Source organism: Chrysoperla carnea, chromosome 3 (assembly GCF_905475395.1).
Source record: "Chrysoperla carnea chromosome 3, inChrCarn1.1, whole genome shotgun sequence".
Classification (NCBI taxonomy): Eukaryota; Metazoa; Arthropoda; class Insecta; order Neuroptera; family Chrysopidae; genus Chrysoperla; species Chrysoperla carnea.
Genome location: NC_058339.1, coordinates 41,025,722 through 41,051,322, shown reverse-complemented (window position 1 = coordinate 41,051,322; position 25,601 = coordinate 41,025,722).

Below are 25,601 nucleotides of genomic sequence, written 5' to 3'. Positions count from 1 at the left end.
TTTTCAAGATCTATCCCATTATCATTTCAGCTTTCTATATCTTTACGTTTTCGATTAACAGGGAAATAGAAAAACAAATTGCAGTTTTGTTAAACTTACCGCTTCTTATTTTCAAAACTATTGACACAGGAAAACAAATCATATAAAATTGAAGTAAATAAAATGTTAAGAATAAGTGTTCCTAACAATTTTATTTGCCGTCATATGTTGAACTTAAGGCATATTTTCAAAAAAAACTTGTATTTCAAGTTTTATTAAACTTTAAGGTCAAATACATGCTGACGCACTAAAATTGTTCCTAAACCAGATTGTATTTTATGGAATTTAAAATAAATTCGGTAATAATCCGAAGTAAAACAAAGAACATTTTGATACAAAATTTGGAAAATCGTTACCATTCTCATTTACCATAACAGCTCATCAAGAAAAAAAAATAAGCCCAAATTCGTATCTCTAGGCTTATATTCTGAGATTATAGGTCCGATATTCGAAAACACTTTTTTTTCGTAAAATCAACATATCTCAAAACATCTTCAATATTTTTGAATTTCGTAAAAACCTATTTTTATGGTTTGCCAAGGGATGCGTTTAAACAAAGTATCACGTTACAAAACGATAATTTTCGATAAAATGAATCGATAGATTATTAAGACCTACAACTCTCATTTTTTTTTCTTTACGAGCTACAGTTTTAGTTTTGTTTGCGAAAAAACAGTTTTTTTCAACTTAACGAACTTTTTAGGTTATTTTAGAGTGCTTGTGGAAAAAATTCTATCTTAGAATTTTTTTCTATTCGATCATATTTTTTATTTTCTGTTTTTTGAGAAATTATGCATTGGGCCTTTACCGATAGATTGTACTAGTAGTTTATTTAAATTGTTCATTACATAAGCAATCAATTACTCAATTATAAATAGTTTCAATGTTAAACAATTAGTTTTCAATGTCAATTGTTTACAATTAAATTAAATGAAAAATAAAACTCGTATAGAATTCATTCTAATTACGTTGAATGTTAATGCTGTTTGATAGGTCTAGGGCCAGGGTACATTTTGAAAACTCGTTTGAACAAGGACAAGAAAATCAGTGGTTCTTTCTTAAGCCATAATTCTTTCTGCATTTTAATAGTCGGGAACTTCTGATTTATACGTCATAGAAAATTTTAAATGGCGCCACAAGCTTAAAATTTATTAATATCCATTCAAGTCGATATTCAAAACAGAAAATGATATTAATTGAATTTACATTAGGTTTTTGGTAGTACATACTTTCTTATAATAAATAATTAAAATAATCAAAAATAATTTTATTATTAGTGTATGACTACAAGTTTTTTTATTTGATCTCAAAATTTTTCGAATTTGCGTTCATTCTCAAGAGATTATTTTTTATTATCTTAATTATTTATTATAGACAAATTATTGAATAAAAAATATAAAAAAAATCATTTTGTCCGACGCTCGGACCATCGGAGTACACCCAACATACTAATAGTTTTCAGAGTGATTTTGTCGTAGGTCAGACAAAATAGTCTGTTGAATTATTCTTTAGAGAATATTTATCGCTTTTTAAATAGTTTTCAAAATTCTTTTAAAATATACGCGGTGGTATAATTTATGGAAAAGAAAACTTTTTAGATCGTGAGTACAATTTCTGTTCTTGTAAAAATGAGTTTCACACAATGTATTCACGCTTTATACCTATGATGTTTAGATAAAATGGTAAAACCATTTGTAAACAGTTCCTGATTGCTTTTGTGCAAATGGTCGTAATAAATCGGTTTACATTTTATGTTTTGATTGTTTTCTTTTTTTATTAATTTTGCATGTATGCACACAACAATGTAATGTTTAATGTAAATAAGAATTTTTATTCAAATTATAATACTTTTCGATGTGGAGTGTAAATATCGAATTTCAGCCGAATATGGTCTTGTTTCAAGAAATTATGTTCTTAACGTAGTCGCAAGTAAACCTTTTTGTTTTCCAAGTATTTAAATTACTTGTTTACAGAAATCAGTAGATTCTTGTTTCAAGAATTTAAGCAGTTGTTATAACATATTTTTTTTATGTTATACCTTTTATCTATATATATATGCATAGTATATACAGAATGTTCGATTTACATCTAGGCATATAAATATCACGAGTATTATAGAATACGTGCGTTAATGCATCTAAAGCTTCGATATGCGTTGAGATAGTTGTAAAGCGCTTGGAAAGCGGGAGTTTCTTAGTTGAATAGATGAACTACTATGTCAAACTAATTGTCAAACAATTCATGGCCTTCTTTTCTGATATACTCAATGAATTATGACTAACACTTAAAAAAATTGAAAATTGTGCAAATATTTTAGCTGTATAAAACAATTCCTTCGAGTGAAGAGGCTATAAAGCGGTCGCGGTGGTTTTTACATTTAAGCCCAGTGAAGCGGACGGATATCAAGCTAGTAACTAATATAATTTACTACTACCTCCTGAACTAGTCTAACAATTGTCATTGTAGTTATAATTACCATCATTACTTTAGAATTTATATATTTCCATTTAAGCGAATGAATTATATATCATTTTAACCGTAATTTTTACATTTAGTTATCATCATTTCTTAGATTGTTAATGTATTTGTCATTTGAATATTTAATTTGAAAATATCTGTTCTATTATAAAAGTAATTATTTATCGATCCTAACACGTCATGGTACAAGCTGAAACGTCATTAACAGAAATAAAAAAACTTTTAACAAAAAGAAAACCGACCTCAAAAGAAAAACTTTTCCAAAACAAATTAATATGCACTAAAAAGAAAAAAATAACGATAATACAATGCAGTTAAAATTATTGTTATTTTTGGAGTCGTCAGAACTAGGCCAAAATGAAATGGGACCACACGGGAAGCACCAGCTTTCAAATAGATAAAGAATCATCATAATCGGTTTACCTAGTCAAAAATTCTGAGGTAACAAAAAAATAAAATAAAAAAAATACAGTTGAATTGAGAACCTCCTTTTTTGGTTTGAAGTCGGTTAAAAAACAAAAGAATGTATAATATTGTTTATTTAACTGTTCGTATATATTCTTTGTAAAAATCAAACGAAACTTATGTCTGGGAAGGGGAGGGGGAGTTATTATAAATAAACGAAAAAAACATCAATAGTCAGATCTGCCAAATTTTGACCCTGCACTGGATTCCATGTATTAGTGTATATCGATAACGCTTTACAGAAAATGTCAGATTTATTAAATTGACCTTACGAGTTACACTTCTATTCAAGTTTGATTGTTTCCAAAACAATAATCAAGAAATAACCCAGTTCATGTCAAGTATCTTACCAGTTCGACGTTTGGCATGATTCCAAGAGACACGAGCTCATCACCTGGTATATATGTATTTGTTTCAATTCGCTTAATATTTATTCGATAAGTATTATTTCCTCTTTATACAGGGTGTTCCAAAAGTAACGAGCGTCCTTGTTGCATCAGGTAGAAAATAAAATTCAAAGAAGAAAACTCCTCTTTATTTACACAGCTGCACACGTAAGCATACGTACACGTCAGCGTAACGTTGAAGTTCTTGTGTCACACTCTCACAGTTAAATCTTATTATCTCCTCCCTTCCCTACTACCTTGTGTAGCGCACTTCTGATTGGCTGCCTATTTTAATTAATAGCTGATTATCCGTACAACGTGTACAAAAATGGAACATGGTTTTTATCTATAACAATATCCAGTTATAGATCTTCGCTAACACAACTTGAAATAATTGGGTCAATCGTTGATTGACGTTTTCGAAAATTTCGAAAATTTACGAAAATGAAATATCGTCCGCCATAATTGTGATGATTTTTGAATCTCTTCTAAATTATAAAAAGAATAATGCAAGCACCGAAATTTCACGACTTCCTGTACAGAGTATTTCAACAATTAACTCGGTCAATTTTATATGGTTTTAATTCATGATATGTATTATAAACAAACAAAATGGGCAGAAACCCACGCTGTATGAAAAACAGTCTATGTAAAAATAAGTAAGTAATTAATTTGTATCTCATATAATTTTAAATACCATCCTTTCGAAACCGCAAAGAGAACCACGAATATTTTGCTAGTATATTAAAACAAAAACCATAAACCATTATTAATTAGTTTGAAAGTGGGTATATTTCATTAATATAGAATCTCAATTATAAATATATAAGCAGATCTCCATGTTTATTGCAGATTTAGATTATCTACAAAAATCAGCCCAATATTTGAAAAATTCAATTTGAATCGCGTTATATAAAAATGTAGTCAACCAAAATAGATGTTATGAAGATTAAGTTCATTTATTTGAAAAAAAAGGCATTAAATGGGGCTAAATTTAAGATACCTTGGGTTTTTGAATGTGGGCTAATTTAGAAACCTTCATTTTTTATTCGCAAAAAAGTTTTATGGAATAATACGAATACTATTAATTGAAACCAAAAGAAAATTCTCTTGATATAATATTTTAAAAAATATCGTAAAATTAAGGGACGGTATTTTTTTGAACCTAATTACTAAGCAGCACTTGCATTTAAAAGAGGGCTTTTTACTAGAATGTAGATTGGATAAAGAGTAATTACCAATGGGACTTTGTTATCGAATAAACTAAAAAATACTTTTTTCTTGGATTTGATATATTTTCTATCTTAATATATATATTTCTTGTGTGCGTGTGTATGTAATTGAACTCCTCCTAGACGGCTGGACCGATTTTGATGAAATTTTTTGTGTGTGTTCGTGGAGATTCGAGATGGTTTAGATTTACAATTTGGTCCAGTACAACTGTTTTTGAGGGCTCCGTACCAAAAAAATGAAATTTCATTAAATGGTGGGAGCGCATATAAATCATATCACATTATGTATACTATGTGTACTATGTATTTTTAATAGTATTCAGGTATTGTCAATAGGCATTTATTAGAGCCATATGCGAGCGCAGCGAGCTCTACTATCAAAGGTCAGGCCAAACGTCGAAGGTCAGGCCATTTCAATAAATAGGATTTAAATTGGGGTTTAGCGGGATGGGTTTAGCGGACAGGCTAAACGTAGTATAGGTATTCATGAATTGGAGTTACGTTTTTACGGGACAACGTCCGTCGGGGCCGCTAGTATTTATATATTTTTGATTCTATCAAAATTTCAAAACATATATAGCGTCCTGTCAACAACTATAACAGAGACCAACATTTTTTGGCTAATTTTTATGAGTAAAAAATAGTGTAAAAGTTTATTGTTTTAAATTTTATGACTGATACTACTTCAATTAAAATTAGGCTTATTTCATTCCCTCTTTGAAAATTTAGGGGGCTCCCTTAAACCCCGGTTGCAAGGGGTAGCGGGAAGTAACTTTTATTGTTCAGAAAGTATTGGTGATTCAGTTGGTAAATTTCCATTACTTTTGAAATGACAAATCAAAATACGTTACAGGCTCTTTCTCTACAATTTGTGAATTACATACATTCTATAAGTACGGTTGTGAACTGTAACCTCTAGAGTGAATCGAAACGATTACATGTTAAAGAGAGCGTTTCAGGTGCTATCGGTGGGGGGTGATTCTATAGATACATTAAGGTGTAGTACATTCATGGCACATACTACATCATAATCAAGGTATATTATGATGTTGTACCATGGTTCATATGGTTTTTTCGATGTTTGTTTGATATTTAAATTGTTTGATATATTAACGCGTGGCTCTAATCCGTCAGCACTCGCGTTTCGAGAATTTTGTTCACGCCTTGATTTAAAACACAAATAAATAACTTTTATTCTTCAAATGGTATATGTGGTTGAAAAATTTTCGTACCTATAAATTTTTCTATTTTCGAATCTGTAATTTTTCTTGTTTTTTCAATCTACAGTTCTACATTTCTATAGTTTTTAAAAATATATTTATTTCAAGTTCTCCAGAAATTGTGAGAGTTCTCTCATCACAAGAGAAAGGTATAAGAAAAAAATATTAACTTCGGAAATTTTCAGGATTTTTCATTCAATAATCACGTAATGAAGTTATTTTTAATTAAAAAATAAATTATCACAGAACGCGTGTGCAAATCTCTCATTACAGGACTAAAGATTTTCGAATGGTTGGCGTGAGTTCTGACGGTTAAAAAAACACATAAAAGTCAAATTATGATTCTAGGTACTACCCCTTCCCTTATAAAGTAAACACTATAAAACTTTGTAATGTCAATTAGACATAACAGGAAGTTAAATGAAAAATCAATTAAAAACGTTGACCAATCACCCCTCTAACTAAAAAAAACTTCATCATTAACTATCTAAAAGTTATTGTTTTCACCCTGAAATACGTATTGTACGTATTCAAGTGTTCATAGTGAGAAAATTACATTTGAAACTTTTAAGGGCGCTGAACAGCGGTCGATAAAGTAATGCAGAATCTGTCAAATTTCAAAATAATTTCAATTAGTTTTGGGAAAATCAACATTGAACGTTAATATTGAGCGAAGTGTACAAATGATTGAACTTTTTCTTATTAAAATTAATGTTCAGTTCGAACCAGTAACCCTATGCAACGAGATCTTTGTGGTTGGCATAATCGCATACCCACTATTCGTCAGGTACTCAAAATAGTATCAAATACAATTTTAAATAAAAATTTTTCAATGAAATTTCGTAACTGTAATAATTTATAATTTCATTCAACATTTATCAAAATCAAAATTGTAAAAAATAAGCATATCGTAATAATTTACTAAATCAGAATATTATTGATCTATGACCCTAAAAGAATATCCATCACTGCTTATTTAATATGTTTTCAACACGTTTCACCTACACATTGTTATAATACGAAAATATTTTTTTTAACCAATTGAAAAAATTAATGAACTAAAAAAAAGTTTAAATGTTGATAACAACGAAATTTTCAAAACAAACTCTATATTGGAAATAAATGTGCGTTTAAAGTGGTTTGAAAACTTGCTTATATGTAATTTTCATTTATTGTTAAAGAAAAGTTTTTCTACAGCTTTTCATGAGCTACTCATAGATGGTTCTGTTATATTCTGAAAATTGTTGAGTGTTTATAATATGTTGATAGTATTGAATGATTCTTTTGAGTAAATGGTGGCGTTGTATACACTGTAGTTTTTTACAACAATGCCTTAATTGTTGTGGATTTTTTGTCCTTTTCAGTTTGGTCATTTAGTTTGGTGCACATAACACTTTTAATTGTTTTCAAGTTGTATAATGCCAGTTTCGATCTTGTACCCAACAAATATCGCTCAACTTTTTGTGACAGTTGAGGTATAATTACAGTTATATTCGTAACATCTATTTCGATCTGTTTTTGACAATCAACTGTTTTTCCCTGTTTTCGAAAATTGGGAAACACATTTTTCGATCAACAGGTTGGGGTATTATTATTATCCCGTAATATTTTTATTTTTTTTTAAATTTTCCCCATGATATTGCTCATAGCTGAGATTGTTTGCTCTATATAAAAGGCCTTTTTTTGTCCCAATTTTCTGATGTAATGGGTGGTGCGATTTGTAATTGAGTATCCGCCCATAGCTAGTAGGTTTCACGTACCAGTTTGTAAGTAGTTTATTGTCCTCGGTTCTCGTGATTTGAATGCTTCGAAGGGGAATCGTGCCATCAATTTCCATTTCCATGGTAATCTTTATCTCATTGTGTATACTATTGAAATAGTCGAATGTGTTTTCTATTCCGGATTTACTAGCAAATATAATGGTGTTATCCATCAGGCCCGTGCGCAGGGGGGGTGGGGATTTGCGGTTCAAAAAGAGGGCTAAGCACCTCCATGAGTGGCCGATTTTTTGGTACAAAGTTTTTACAACCTAATAAACAAAAGTGAACAATTTCAAAGATACAGCACTTTTTTCCTTTTACATATTTAGCTTCATTGTACTATGTCAAATATAATGATAAATGATTCAAAACTCTACAGCTAAATCTACAGATCATTTATATCTCTATTATGTTCTATATTTCATTCAAACACTGTTGAAAATATTTTCGAATTACTTTGAAAATTCGTCTTTAAATTTTTATTGCATAAAACTAATAAATCCGAATTTGCCAGATACGTTGAAAAACATTCATATAAAACATTCATATATACTTTAAGTTAAACCTTCATTTTTTGGGTGTGTTTCGTTATATATTATTTCAACTTACACTTCTGACATAAATTCGGTATAACATATAGCTGTTCCTTTTTAGATGTTTATACTGCAAGTATGAACTGTTTCAAGCATAATATATGTTCAGTATAACGTTCGTATAATAATACCACGTTCCGTAAATAATACAAAATGTGTTTGTGTTCCAAACCAAGATCTTTTGCTATAATGCTTTTGGCCGAACGAAAATTTAATAATTTTCTTCTTATTGTTTGATCATATGGTCTTTGATATTATATATGACACTAGCAGATACCCGCCCGATTTGCTGGGCAATTTCTTCTTTAGACTATCACGTTATAGCCTTCACTTATCCACCCTTTTGTTCACAATTTTATGGATTTTAATTTTTTGGTGGGGATCTCTAACTTATTTGAAAATGAAGTTTTGTCCATGATACTCGCTGACATTGTAAATTTCTATAGGTCCAATCATTAAATTAATATGATTTTCATACTTTTTGGATCAAAATTATAACGGCACCACTGCTTTTCATCAAAAAAATTTATTTGCGATTTTCTCGATTTTATCAAAATTTTTTGTATCTCCAATTTCGATAAAACTCAGTATATAAGGTAATTTTGACCCAAAAAGTACAAACATCGGGTGCATTTGACGACTGGTCGAATATTTTGTGAGATACGGACTAAAATCGATCCAAATATATCCACCGAGTTGCATCAAATTTCAAAATAAAATTTTTTTTTGCGTTTTTCTCGATTTTTTTAACGGGGTACCCCTTAAAAAAATTGCAAAAAATCGAGAAATTTTTTGTATCTCCAATTTCGATAAAACTCAGTATATAAGGTAATTTTGACCCAAATAGTACAAAAGTCGGGTTTAAATTTGAAAACTTAAACACCGTGGTTGTTTTACAATGAATCACCATCGTAAGACAAAAAAATGCCACATTCATGACGATTGATAAATGATAAGTTACCTGGTAGTCTAAATTGGATCTACTGAAAACTCACTTCCTGTTTTACTAAGTACGAATTATCATCACCAGTTGGTGGAGTTGCAACTCCACGTTATTAATAGATCTATAACTATTCTATGTTGGAAATTAGATTTGCCTTGTTTTTATTACATGAATTTCAACATACTGCATGAAAAAGGAAAACATTCAGAAGTCAGTTGAATATTTCTATTATTGATTGTGTAAAAAAGCTTCCAAGCAAAAGTTGTTTGTTTTTGATATCTCGACTAACCCTTTAAAAGTTTTCGATTATGGATCTCCTGTAAATTAGATCTCTTTTTAGTATAATTACATCTTACCTCTCAAACAGAAAATTTAATCCGGGGTCCTTAAAACATGAATTATAACACGGTAAAGTAAAAAAACGCAATCATTTAGTGGAACTGTCATTTTAATGAGATTTATGGAAAAAATTAATATTGTGCCAAATAAACAAATCTATGAAAGCCATGGAAATTTATACAGATTAACAGACTGAACAAAAATATATAAAAGTTGTCGATTTTTTCGTGCAATTATTGAAATTAATTAACTATTATTATTGATAGATTTTAATAAAGATGTACATTGATAATATTTATGGCCATCGTATACGATTTGAAAAGAAGACACCAATCTTGGAAGAAGGGACTCATTATAAACAATCGTTATTTTATCGCATGGTTGCATTACCATATAATACCGTATGGATTTACACAATTTGTGTACTATTATCAATTCAATTGCAACTATATTTGTATCAAGGTACAAGGAGCAATTATTATTAAAACTTCGTCATTCATTATTTCATATTTGCCACGGTGATTCTTAACGAATTGTCTGAAGAGGGAGGGTATAGTTATCCACCTCTTATACGAGTAGACAGAAAGAGAATAATCGGCCAGTGTCTTATTTTTTCACTTTTGCCTCGTAGGGCCTTTTCACTTTTGCCTCGTAAAAGTAGGTTTAGACTAGAATGAGATAAAATTTGCGGAGGCTCTTAAGTTATATAATAAAAAGACTGGCGGTTGACATTGATTTAAGTGCCTAATTTTGTAAGAAAATATGGCCACGTTTTATAACTCTGCCAATCGAAAGTACGAAAGTGGATTCCGTGAGATCCACAGATAATATTTGGATAATGACTACGAATGGACTAAAAACCTGAAAAATGTAAATTTTACGGAGATATTGAAACAGAAGCAAGAAAACAAAGCATAATCTGTCACTACGTTACGGTTCATCAAGACCTCCACTACCACTACCTCATTCGAAATCCATCTGGACGATCAACTTCTTTTTTGCGGGCACGTATTACCCAAAATCGTTAAACTTTGTTTTAACGAAACTGTCTATTTATTCATTAATTATCGATTATTCACTTGTCTCTTAAATAAACAACTTAGATTTGTATGAATTGTTTAAGGAATTTTTGAAAAAAACCTCGACAAAAAGGATGATTTAATAATCGCTGATTTCATCGGTAATCTATACAATAGTTTTTTTATGGCATGGATAACATTAGTATTTTTGATGGATGTTGTTTTAATCATCGTTTATAAAGTATTTGGTACAATGATGTCCATACCAAATGATGATTCAAAATTAATGAAATCTGGATGGTTAATTATAACAATATATTTATTATCATTTACACCGACCAGATCTCTTTTTGGTGATACAAAACGAAGCAAAACAAAACCGTTTTTGAATACATTATATTTCGATGGTATAAATTTGTTACGTACAATACGAGTTTTTCATTTCTTTTATTTAAAATCGAAAAGAATTACACGATTTAATCGTGTTCAATTGATATTGGAATTAATATTTGTGCTGTATTTCTTATCTATGGTATGTGCTTTTTTTCCCCCAATATTCTTTCATAAAAACAAAAAAGGTAAATAGGTCTGCCAAAAATCCCAACCGAAATAGAATCGTGCAGGGACCAGATAAAATTGGCATTATTTTATGTCTTGAAGTTCTAATAAATCCGATTCTGTCATTATATTCGCCCATATATTCTCGGCAAATAAATATGAAATAATAAAATCAATTTGAAAATTTCCTATAACTATTTCCGGAAATTGGTAATTTAATGGCCAAATCCAATTTTTTCAGGCTCGAAAACTAAATTTAATTCAATCCTTAAACGATTCGAAAGGCAAGTTTTGAAAGTTCTGTAGCCTCTTTTCTTTTGACAACGCGTAAAATACTTATGAATATTTTTTTTATAAAATTTTATTTTAATTTTTCATGATTTCTCAATATTTTCTGGCGATACAGGGCTAAAATAATTGCAGATTCTATGTTGATATTATAGATAGGTAGTCACATTTAAGCAGTTTGCTTATAACTAATTATTCATTAAAATTTTTAGATTTTTACGATGATATTATTTGTTAGTGAATTTTCTGATTATTCTACTAATTCAAGTAGAATGATAGGGAAATTTTATAATAAATCTGCGAAAAAACGCATAGAAATATTTGAAATAACTAAAACAGCTGAAGTATATTTGTTAACATTTTGTGATGGATCATCTTTAGCGTTAAGTCAGATATCATTGTCACAAAGTTTACAAAATGCTAATTATTTAATATTGGTATCGAACATCACATACGGATTTGTATTTGGTTATTTGTTTGGCAAATTATGTGTCATGACGCAACGTTCATTAAAATTTGTTTTTCATTTTCGTAATGAAATGAATCGTTTGGTAAAAGCTGGTAAGAATTTTGTTTTATATATCGATTGAACGTTAATAAAAAGCAACTTAATAAAATAGCCAAAGACTTTCTGAAGAAGGTATCGGAAACTATAAAGACGTATAGGCCTAAAATATATTTTGGCTACTAATTTTAATTAAGACATAAACTTGAACAACTGCTAAAAAAATCACGGTTATTAAAATTTTTGCTGCGAAAAATGTTTTTAGAATAGTATATTTAGCTGTCTAAAGTCTCCACTACCCAGTTTTTTAACAGATTCTCATCATTTAATGTGAGTTGCGTCTAGATTAGAATTTCGAATCATTTTTCAAGTTAGGGGAGTGCTTTGTAATAATTTACTTAATGCTTTAAATTATTTTAGGTACACTAATGAAAATAAATAAAAAAACTTTAAAAGATTTAGAAAAGTCAAATCTGGAATTATGGTTACAACATGGACCTATGATGTTTCCTCGAATTTACAAACAATATATGCCTTTTGGTTTACAAAACGACATTGAGTTTGATTTAGCCTTTATGCTATTTCAACATTCTCAAATGTTTCGTAAAATGGATGAAGGTTTATTACGTCATTTGACAAAATATGTTCAACATGTGACATTAGCCCCAGCTGAAGCGATTTTTGAAAACGGTAAATCAAAAAAAGGAATATATTATATATACAGAGGAATCGTTGATATAAGATCTTGGGAAGATGATGGAGAAAGAACAGTTTTATCATTGACCTCTGGCACATGTATTGGTGAAGTATCATTATTTTTTGATATTAAATCAAATACAAATGTGGTGGCGCGTACATTTTGTGAACTACAAGTATTAAAACAGAAGAGTTTTGTAAAAGCTATGACAATTTATCCAAACTTTCTGAGATTGTTACAATCTCATGTAAACAAACGTATTAAATTGGCACAAAAAAATCATGACAATAAACATATATTAATATCGGATCCAATAATCCGTGCAAACAATATTCTTCGTGTGAAGGAATTATACAAATTTTTGCAAACAAACACATCAGAAATTCCTAAGGCTTTGACACGTGTGCCAAATCCAATAGCAAATAATATACCAGCCATGCAGCTTGAAATTGACAAGGTGAAGCGTCAGATATTCATTAACTTTAGTATTGACACTATTGCAATTACAGAGGAAAACGATATAGCCACAGAAAATTGTTTAATAAAATCAACATTTCCCTGGGTATTTTCAAGTGAATCACATATCCTTCGTAAATGGCATCAATTTGTGTTTTTTACAACCTTATTATCCTCCATTTCCGTACCATATGCTGATTTTAGAAACGTGGCAAAACGACCCATAGCACGCGGAGTAGAATATTTTTGTATTGGAATATTTATGATTGATCTATTAGTAGAAATTTCGACAGCTGTTTATCATGATGGAAAATACATTATAAAAGTATCACAAATACTTTTAATTCATGCACAACAATGGGACTTTTATATTGATATTTTAGCTGCCTTACCGATATATTCATTATATATGAATTATGCGTCTGGAGGGTGGGATAACGAACATACTGCCTATTTTTTAAATTTGTTTCATTATTTAAAATTATTAAAACTGTTAAAACTAGAATATTATATTAATTTACCTGCGTTAGTCAAATATCCTTTTACAATGGGTTGTATACGCGGTTTAAGTATATTATTGGTTGTGGTTTATTATTTCGCATCAATAATACGTATTGAAGGATCAATCTTTGACACATATTATGCTGATCTTAATGAAATTGTTGTATCGTTTTTTGCACCTTTACAAGTTATTACACAATTATTGATCGAGGAATATTACACAACCCCAGTGATTTTAATAATAATCATAGTTCTTAAATTGTTTGTATATTTATGCCATTTGTGTTTTTATGCTTGGATTAGTGCCGCATCAATTTTACATCGACAAAGTCAAAATTGTTATGCAAATGGAGATATCATTAATTATGTTGGAAAAATTGACATTAAATTACGACAGCGTGTTATTAATATTATTGCAGCTAATGAAAATATAAAAAATTTACATCCATATTACACGGTTGGGCATCATCAATTTGGTAGATTTCCAAAACGTATTTTCCATGAAATTTATTATTCAAAATTTTTACCTTTGTTACAAAATATACCGCTATTGGAGGAATTCGATGATGTTGGTATTAAACGTATATTGTCAATTATTAATATAATGCATTTAGCGGATAATGAAGTTATATGTTATTCAGGAACGTTGTATGATCGCTTCTTTATTATTTATCGTGGTTATTGCGAATTAATTTTTAAATTGAAATCAACAGGGATCGAAGAAAAACGATTATTAACTGTTGGTAATTGTATTAATGATTTTGAATTTTGTCATCGATTACCATCTTTAACAACGGTTTATACAACGACTAATTGTATTTTGATTGAAATATCGTATAAAAAGTTCATGTCAGTTTATACGAAAAATATTGCAGAATTTAAAAAATTTCAACAACTCATTCATCGGAGTCGACAGGAATTTTTTAATTCAGAAATATCAGATGATATTAATGATTATGTTTCCTATGAAGATATCAATTTTAATAAGAGAATGCATGATCATGATGAAGAAGCAGAGATTTGGAAAGAGAAATTAAAATTTTTTTCATTTGTACGTGTATTTCTATTAAAACGTTCAATTTGTATGCATTCCGTGTTTTTATACTTTTGGGAAATATTTCGTAGTTTTTTTGCAATACTTTCTGCATACGTGTGCATGTCCCCTCAATTACATGTAACAGACAAAACACCAATCTGGTATTTACTATACGTGCTATATATGTTGGATATTCTAGCATACATCGATATTTATGTCCGACTTCATATACATTTCTATAATGAAGATGGTATTCTAATAACCCATCGATATTACACAGCTCGTAATTATTTAACACATGCATTTATCATTGATTTTTTAGCTGTATTACCCTTTAATGTAATTCATCCAACTAATTTTCTATGTTGGATGAATCGAATATTACAAATTTATCGATTTTTTCTCACATTAAATCGTTTGCTATGGCAACGTACAGAAGGATTAACGTTAATGAAAGTGATTGCGATTTTAATATGCATGTTAATATTTATACTCACTTTCAATCTGCTTTACTTACTTTATTATTGTAAATTTGAATCCACTATAGAAGCTTCGTTGAATTATACAAGAGGTGTTTATTGTGATCCTCAATCTTGGATATCGTATTCGGTGAAGAAAAGTCATCCTTTATCACCATTAGAAGTATATACTTATGGTTTATTATTTACGTTATCAATATTTTCATTAAGTGGAGTGGGGGATATAAATATAAATACAGATTTTACGTTAAATTTTATACTTATCGTAATGTTAATTGGATTCATTTATTTAAAAAATATCCATACGATGGTCTTATATTTACGTCCAATAAATTTTAATACGGTTGAATTTAAACATAAAATGAACATAGCAAAAAAATTTATGACAGATCGGCGTATTACACCAACTACACGTAAACAACTTTACAATCAAATCGAATACGAATGGAGAACAAAATTTTGGGCGGATCCTGTTTTATTATTTTCTAAATTTCCAACTTCAATACGTGATGATATATTTTATGCAATCTATGGAAAAATTCTTGAAGATCATTCAATTTTTTATAAGGCTGATCGATCTTTTATCAGATCATTGTTACGTTATACGCGTGAATCAAATATACGAATTGGTGGATATATTTGTCAAGTAAATGATGTTATTGATGATATTTATGTAATATTATCTGGAAAAATTACTATTTTCGATCCGTATAAACGTTTACGGGAATCAGATTTAGTACATATTCATACATATACACTTACAATTGGAAGTATTTTTGGTAACTTAATAAAGACACGATATGAAAGAATTTCATTAGAATATAAAGCAAGTGAAAATGTCAGATTGTTACGAATATCCAATCAAACATTTTATAGATTATTAGAATCATATCCAAAATTTAACATATCTTTCCAAAAAGCTCGACAAAATACTAGATATTTTATTGAAGGATATGTGCATGGGGATGAAGAGTTTGAAGACATTGACGAACCTGCTCGTAAATTCAATGAAATTGTAAACATAATTTTATCATCAAAATATAATTCAAGCACTGGTTTATTTGGATTATACTTGGAAAGTTATCGTAAATTTCTTAGAAATGTAATTGTTGGTAAAGTAATGAATAATACAGAAGTAATGATAGGAGTAAGAAAAATCCATTTTTCTCGTTCTGGTATATTACCAACAAATCATTGGTTAAAAGCATGGCAATATTTTGATATAATTGTTTTATGTTTCCTTGAATGTTTATTTACAATTCTTCGTATTGTCTACGATGGTGATGATACCGATGCTTTGGAATACTTTGCCATACTTATGTTATTACTGTATTTATTCAAGATTTATTTAAATTTCTATACAGCGTTTGAACTGGAACAAGATGGTCGAATAATTACAAATTTAAAATTAATTGCAATTAATTATATGTACTCAATAAATTTTCATATTGACATACTTTCTACATTGCCATTTGAATGGCTTGTAGGATGGCTATTAACTTGCACATATGAAACGTACATTACATGGCTTTTAATGAGCTTATTATGTCGTTTAAATAAGATTTTACGATTAATTTTAATCAGACAATACTTAAAAAAGAAATTTAATCGCTTATCAACAAATTTATTGATTCCTCATGCATGCGGTTTAATGATCTATACAATATTAATATCACATATTTTTGCTTGTTCTCTACTAGCAATCGACTGCTTAGTTCCAAAAGACCGTACTTTATATTCAGAAAAATGTATAATTTTTGCCAGATCAAAAATGGATAAATATATTATTTACTATCGAAATTATATTTTTATATGGCGACTATATTCAATTGGTGGATTAGTACGTTCAGTTCAACCGTTAACAATGATACATATTTTATGGATTTGTATATTTATAATATGTCGACAATTTGCAATTGTAATTAATTTATCAGAATGGTTGCGTTATCAATTTTCTTGTTATTTACAAGAGCAAGATTATGCACAGTTATTGTATGATTTGAATCGTTATTATAATCATAAAGGTAGGATTAAGTTTCTACTTTATAGTTATTTCTTATTTATGATATTACAGTAACTTTATACATTATAGCCAGCATCAAATTCGGTAGTTTTTACGCAAACTTGTTTATGATGTTATTCCAATGAAAAATCCAAGTTTGTGACCTCGAGCGCCGAACGCAACTTTGTCAAAAATCGAAAAATCCGTGAAAATTTTCGATTTTGGCGATTATAACCCTAAAGGACTAGTTTTTTGATGAAACCTTTTCAAATCTTTTGTAAAGTAAACTAAATTTGCTACAGAATGGACTCTGTAGACCCAATACTTTCCGAGAGAAAGCCTTTCAAAATTTATCGACGTAACTTTATACATCAAAGCTAACGTCAAATCTGGTAGTTTTGATTTTTAGCAGACTTGTTTATGATGTTGTCCCAATGAATAATCCAAGTTTTTGACCTCAAGCAACTTTGTCCAAATCGAAAAAACCCGTAAAAATTTCAGCCTTTATTCAGATTTTGGTGATTATAACCCTAATAGGTTAGTTTTTAAAGTAGACTAAATTTGCTACAATATAAGACTAGAATCGTCTCTGTAGACCCTATAGTTTCCGAGATAAAACTATTCTAAATGTATATCTATGTATTATGTATTTTTCAAATTTTTTCTTTAAACGATTTCTATTACAAATTTCAACATTCTGTTTCTAAGTAAATTTTTATTTCCGGATTCACATAAAATAAATGATATATTTGTAAGATACCACCCCTTAGATGATGCATCTATATTATATGCAGGTATATCAAATATAATGTCCAAATTACAAATTGATTATATGGAACGATTTTGGATCAAGAGAAATGCATCACATTTTCCAATAATTTTAAATGAAATTTCATCATACACATTACGAGATCGATTAAAGTATGAAATATATGGACGGTATTTAATCAATTCAAGATTTTTTAAAAATTGTGGTGAAGATTTTTTAAGACATTTAATTCGATATTTGGAACCACAATGCTATTATTCTGGAATGTATGTAACATTTGAAGGATATATTGATAATTGTATGTATTTCATTGATAAAGGGACAATAATGATTAAACGAAAATTTAATCCAATTGTTTATGGGCCAAATGATTGTTTGACTGTTGGTGATTGTTTTGGTTTTCGACAAGGTTTAATTGAAAATATCCCACATGATTGTAGCTATAAAGTTATTACAGATTCGGTGATTTTAGTTTTAAATCAAAAACATTGGAAATATTTATTACAATTTTTTGTTAATGCCAGTAGTGCTATTTATTCAGATTATTATGATTATTGACATGTTTTTGTAGTTTTTTAGTTTTGTAGAAAATGGTATTCAAACATATAAGTATGAATTAATAGATTTTCATGAATTTTCTTTGATATTCGATTAAGTGGCTCAAAAGTGAACATTCTTAATAGTGTTTTGTTTAAATATACGTTACCTTGTATGAAATATTCATTACATTACCAAATTCAATGATGGTAGATAAACCTAGATCAAGATCTTAGACTATAATAGATATAACTATAGATCTTAGATTATAGTTTTTGAAGGTATACAACATTGATGTGAAAAATTTTTTTCGATATTAAAGTTTTAACATGATTTTACAAACGGGTAACGGTTTTTCTCAAAATGGCGACACCCCCCCCCCCTCCAAATTTGTAAGGATTGTGTGTATTTTCATTCAGTATGTGCTAATAAACCTACTTTTAGAGAAAAATAACTCCTGTAAATTAGTGCAAGAAAAAAATTCTCAATTATCTGTAGCTGTAATACAATGTTGAAAGCGTAATATCTTCAACAATATTAATTTTAGAAAGAAAAGTTTAAATAAAAGTTTTAGAAAATTCATAGATTTAAAAGTTATTAGCATTTTTCTGTTGAAACAAATGTTAAAAGAAATATTGGTCAAATAATCAATAATAAATCGTCATAGTCGTATAAGTCAAAAACAGTTAGTGATACAAAAAATATATTTTACAAAAAAGACAGGAAATTTAATTCTCTACAATGAAGACTATTACCCTTTTTGGTCTAAAGTGCACGATTATGGTGATTTCCTTAAAATAGAGGCACTTCCCCAGCCTATTTTTGTAAGAATTTTTGCATTCAGTACGTGGTACTCAACCTATTTAAATAAAAAAATAACTCCTGTAATTTAATGCAGAAAGAAATTCTCTTTAGTCTGAAGTATCGATTTTAGAAATATATATTGGTGAAATAGATTATATTTTTTTTCATATTTTTTGTAATCTATGGCACTTATAAATAAAATAGTGATAATTTGATTCAGGGATAATCAAATTAATATTCCTATTTAAATCTGAAAATCCAAAATATTCGGTAGCGTTTCTTTACCGTCCTAAATCTAAAATTTTAACATTCTACGGCTAAAATTGATTTGTGAGATAGTTGATGTACATAATGTAAATATAGGCTAAAAAAAGCCAAAATGAAATTGGAGATGTTCGAAAATAAATAAAAAATTGTAAACTTTTAGCCATTTTTTTTTCTCTTGATGTTTTCAATGGCTTCTTTTTTAATTGTAAGAACGGAAGAAAAAAATGCGTCGAAATACACGAAACAGCGAAAATGCTCTATTAAAAGTTAATATTAAGTTTAATATTTTCGTATGACATGCATGAAAGGTATAAATTAATGCAGTAACAATTATTGGGTATTATAAATGCATACATGCTAAGTACATATGTTTAGTTTATCTATCTTGTTACAAAAGGCAAAGGTCAAATGTTAAAACATCAACATGTAAATGATTCACGAATGTGATATTGTTTATGTTTAGTTTTATACTCTACCCACTTAGAAATCAAAGTCACGTTTTATATTTACAAGCTAAATTATTTACATATCTGCAATTAGAACAATAGAAATACTTTACTTACACTACGTGGAAATTGTGATACGAACTAGGTCTGTATGCTCATAGCCGCAGAAACGAAGCACTGAAGTTCGAAAATTTTACAGTAAGACGGATTTGAATGCGATTTTCTGCATTCGATTCGTTAGAGCGTCATTACCTTTTGTGACCTAAATATACTAAATTCACAATTTGATTAATAGTGATGAAAACGATTCCAATCTTGTTACACGGTGGTTTTTGTGGTCGCTGAACACGAATATCGCAACAGAATTGGTCTCTGAGGTATTTGAGGTTCAGATTACACGGTATCCCCATCGTCTCTTGGAGTTTTCGGGAAATTCGTTTTATAATCAGTTCAAACTCGTTACTCGGGGGCTTTTGTGGTCACTTGAAACAAATATCGCAACAAAATTGGACTCCAAGCTATCTGGTGCCCGGAGTACCTCGCACCAGGTACCTGGCGAAATATTCAGTCGCGATATTCATGTTCAGCGATCCCAACAATCCCCGAGTTACGAGTTTGGACCGATTGTATAAATTTTCCAGAAATATCCAGGAGAAGACGGAGATACCTTTTATCTTGTGCACCAGGTATCGTGTTCAACGACCCCAAAAACCCCCGATTAATAAGTTTGGAATTATTTCCATCTCTATTCAACGAATTGTAAATTTAGTATATTTACATTATATTTAATTTAAAATGCATATTATTATTTATGCAAATTGCATATTTTTAATTTCTTATAAATCAATTTTGGTCACAAAACTGTCTGACGCTCTATCGAATCGAATGCAGAAAACCACATTCTTATCTAGCTGTCTAACTATTCAAATTTCTCGAATTTTGACTGTTTTTAGTGTTTTTTTTTTCAGCGACTATCATATGTATGCATGTGTGTACATGATCGCTCCTAATTCACTTATCGCATTTAAATTGAAATAACTTTTTACAATATTTGCATTTCTTACGGCATGTAACATTATATATAAATATAACATTATCTTGAAAATTGTTATATTTTCATTATTTTTAACAACGTTTCGTTTTGCATTGAAATTCTTTTCTGCAGATTTTTTTACATTAGTATGGAATAAATGTTATGACGTCGTAGTATAAACATGTTTATGGGAGATACACTTTTTAGTTGTTATATTAAAATAAACCACTTACGAAAATATTCCATGAGCCATGCCCGAACTTTCATAGGTTACAGAACATTTTGTATTATTATATGCTTATAAAGTAGGTTGTAAATATACTGCCTGAACTACACGTTTGCAGATTGTAAAAAGTGACTTTGCAATTAACTCTATCTTTTAATTTTTAGAGGGTTGATTTTTTCAATAACTTTGCTGTCTTTAAAATGTTACATCTTATTACTTTTAATTACTATAGTGGTCATGGTGTTAGAATATAATTTTATGGAAAAAATCATCTATCAAAAATTAGATTCATTTCTAGGCTACGTTATTTTCATATCCTTTCAGTAAATTTTTAAGACTATATTTATCATCACTATTTCAAATATTGTCACTTATATTTTGAACTTATTCCTATGAGTCACTCATATATGACTATTTGTAAAAGCTAGAAGCGCTCAATTTAAAATATCGAGGACGATTCGGAACCCTTCACGGTTTTAAAAATAGTCATGCTTTAGTGACGCATAGAAATAATTATTTTCTACTTTTAAATACAAAAAAAGGTTATCCTTTAAAAAGTATTTTTAATTAAAATTTTTTATTTATAACCAAAAAAGGTATGATAATATGGTGGAAGCGATGGAAAATCAGGTCATGCTAACGTCATCGAAACTAAAATATTATGTGAAATTTCAGCTCAATCGATTGAGGAAAACTGTGTTAAATATCAGTTTGCAAGATTTGATCTGAACATATTGTAAAATATAGTTAAATGCATGTTAAAACAATCAAAACAATGAGATGGCGTGATTTTTAAACACACTCTGTGATCGGTATACGACGAAAATTTAGCAATCCTAGCTCTTGGTATATAATAAACTTATAGTAACTTAGTATTAGATATTATTTGAAGCATAAAATCACAAGTAATAATATCCAATATTCTTGTATGCAGAAAAAACTCAGTTTATTTATAAAAACTTTGTCTTTTAAATTTCAAATGCGATTAAATTCATAAAATCAATTTTTATTCGTATACAAAATACATTATTACTACTTCGAAGTACTGTAATCGTAAAATAAAGTTTCAGAAAGTAGAAGGTATAAGGAAAAGCAGATAGTAAAATTCAGAACGTACATGCTAGTACATGCTAGAAATCTAATGGGTCAAATTTGCCTAATTTCAAATCAGTCGCAAAACCGAAACACTAAAAACAGTTCAAGTTTGAAAAATTTGAAGAGTAAAACGGATTTGAATGCGTTAGGTACCTTGTGGCCAGGTACCTTGCCTCGGAGTTACCTGGAGGGGAAACGGTCATCTTCTCCTGGACCTTTTGGGAAATTCATAATATAATCGGTCCAAACTCGTTACTCGGGGGTTTTTGAGGTCGCTAAGCACGAATATCGCGAGAGAATCAAGCACCAGGTACCTCGAAGACCAATTGTGTCGCGCTATTAGTGTTTAGCGAATAGACGGCGGGGATACCGTTCACCCTGGACACCAGATGCCTTGGAGACCAATCCTGTCTCGATATAATCTCACGATAATCGTATTCAGCTACCCCAAAAACTCCCGGGTAACAAGTTTGGAAGCATTGCACTATTAACCGAATTGTGAATGTAGTATATTTACGGTCAATTTAAAATGCAATTATAAAATGTATATTTGATCGTTTAGCATTTCTAAAACGAATAATATATTCGTAATTATTGCTAGCAAAATGCATTGCTCGTCATTAATTTTGATAGCCCTTTCACTGTTACAGTATTTACTTTCTTTATATTTATGTATATATAATGCCAGTTAGTAAAGGAATGAGTTGGGTTTTACAAGTTAAAAGTCGAATAATAAAAAATCCAGACCAATAATGAATTCGATTAAGAAGAATCATCTAAGCGTATTTGATAAAAAATTATCAATAGAATTATAGTATTTTTTTTTGTATTTATTGATTTTGTGCATTATCGTGGTGTACATTTTAAATGTGATAATAATGCAAGTTGGTTAAAAAATTAGTTTATTCTTATAAGACACGCAGAAAATGCAATTTCAGTATTAGAATTAAATCATTTATTCTTTTATATATTTTTTCTATGGGCTCGCAGGGAGTAGATAAAAATTATTTCTTATTCTTTGCTACTAACAACTAGGCTTCAATTCCCCATCCTTCACACAAAAAAAGTTAAATCAATGAGTATTATTGTCCCATACAATCTATAAATAACACGCATTATATCAATAAATAAAAGTCGAAATATATATAGAAATATATACAAATTCTGACTTAGTTTACATTTTCATTTTATCACAAAAGAAAAAGCTGTCTAGACCATAAAATGTGTAGAACTGTTGACTAAGTTAACTCCGCGATTAAATGTGTAAGATTAGAAAAGGTATTTTTAATTCAAAAAAGATTATGTCTTATACTATTTAATAGACAGCAAGCCTTCATTTAAAAAAGTTACTGGGAATCTAGGATCATCAAAGTTGAGAGTTTTATATGTGTTATTTATGTACTGTTGGACAAAATGTTACATTAGAAAATTTTGATAGAAGAGCTTTATCTTTCAGATGCTCCGAAAAATTTTTGCTTCAAATTGATGGATATATCTTTGTTATTCGACTCTCACAAAATTATATTTTTGAAGACGTCAGTGTCAACGGTCAGCCCTGCTTTTTTTGAAAGTTATACAAAATGATTTTTTATCTTCTAACTAACAGGATATAAATAACATACCTACAAAATTCCATCATTGATGTAACAGTCAGTTTCTTAGGTGTATACTTGCGGCCTATTTTATTTGAAAAAATAACATAACATAGATATCGTTATGTATCTTATTTTCGATAAAAATTTCCATCCCATTGAATAATTTTCGAAATAATTTTGTCCATTAAATTTTGAAAAATCTTGAACTCAGGGTTTTTTTTTGTTATGCTAATTTTCGCTACTGTCCATATATAATAACACATTAAAGGAAATTTAATATATTACACATTTTTATATCCTTAAATAAGCCTACACCACTATGCCAAAATTTGATCTTGAACTAGAACTATTTTCTTTCTTAGTACATATTAAAAAGCCTCCAAAATATTAAATGTAGAGCTTTGAAGCTTTAAGAATTAAGCCATCTTTCATATCCGATATCCGAACAAAATCCGATCTTCCTAATCAACTGGAATACCTCAAAAGGGTGTACTAAGAAGGTTTGGTTGATGGCTTTATAAATTATTTGTCTTTAAATATGACAAAATATGTTATTTTTGTAGTAGTATCTATTCAGGCCATCTTTCAACACTTCCATCTTAAAGTTTCTTGGGAATCTTGAATATAAAAAGTATGAGCACTTGAAAAACGATTCATGAATTTTTTGTTTAAGTCTGTATGTTGGGCTCCGCAAATCATTTCTCTAAATTATTTCATAATTAACTGTGAATTGCTCAGAAACTAATGTGTTAAAATTTTGTAAGTATTGCCCAAATTTAAATTTTTAGAAATATGTAAATATAATTACGTTTTGATTAATACATATTTTGGTGTATTTAAATAAATGAATACACTTAAAAAAAAAGGATTATAAAAGAGCCATTATAAATAATACTGACTAAACTAATCCATAACGGTTTTAATTAGATAAGCTACATAATTAATATTTCATAATTTCATAACCGGAACTCAATTTTTAACGCTCCACCCCCTTTTTTCTCTTAGGGTGCAAAATTTTGAAAAGAAATATGTATGTATAATAGTAAATTAAAATCATTTTTATTTAGTTTATTTTAGGCGAAAAATTTGTTTGTTGGTTCATTATCTTGTAGGTATAGCTTGAGCTCCTAAAAATTTTTTTTGTCAAAATGTCAAAAGTTATATTTTTCAAAAATTTTGGAAGTTTTTAATTTGAAAAAATTTTTTAAGCTAGCACAGTTTATGCCGAAATTATCTTCGTTTTTATTTAATAATTAGTTCAATATGTGTGCTCCACACACGCTTAGGCAAGTCTCAGGTTCAAATTCTCACACTCGGTTTATAGTATGATGACCTCTTCTGCAAGTTATAACTACGAGCTTGATTTGCTCGTAGTTCCAGATCTTCTATTGATGCTATATTTTAGTCCCAAAAACCTAAAACTTTTTTTTAAATTTTTCTTTGTCATTGTCAGTAAACTTTTGAAAAAAATAAATTAAAATTAAAAAACATGCAACCTCTCTATTAATTACCTCGATTTTATTTTTTAAATGTCGCACTCTAAGAAGGATGGAGCGTTTAAAATTAGCCACTCAGTATGAAATGGTAGCTACTTTATTCAGAAAAACATATGGCAAACCCAACAGCTATTTGAATAGGAAACAGGATATTTATAAACAATTTTAACATATTCTGTACAATTATACCTTATATCTTTTGTTTGTGTGACATAATTATGTCGTAGTTGACATACCTACATTCTACATAACACCTTTGTATGTTTGAATAGGGTGTTTTCTATTACTCGACATATAAGCACGAAGCTCAAAAAAATTTTAACGTGAATAATAATTA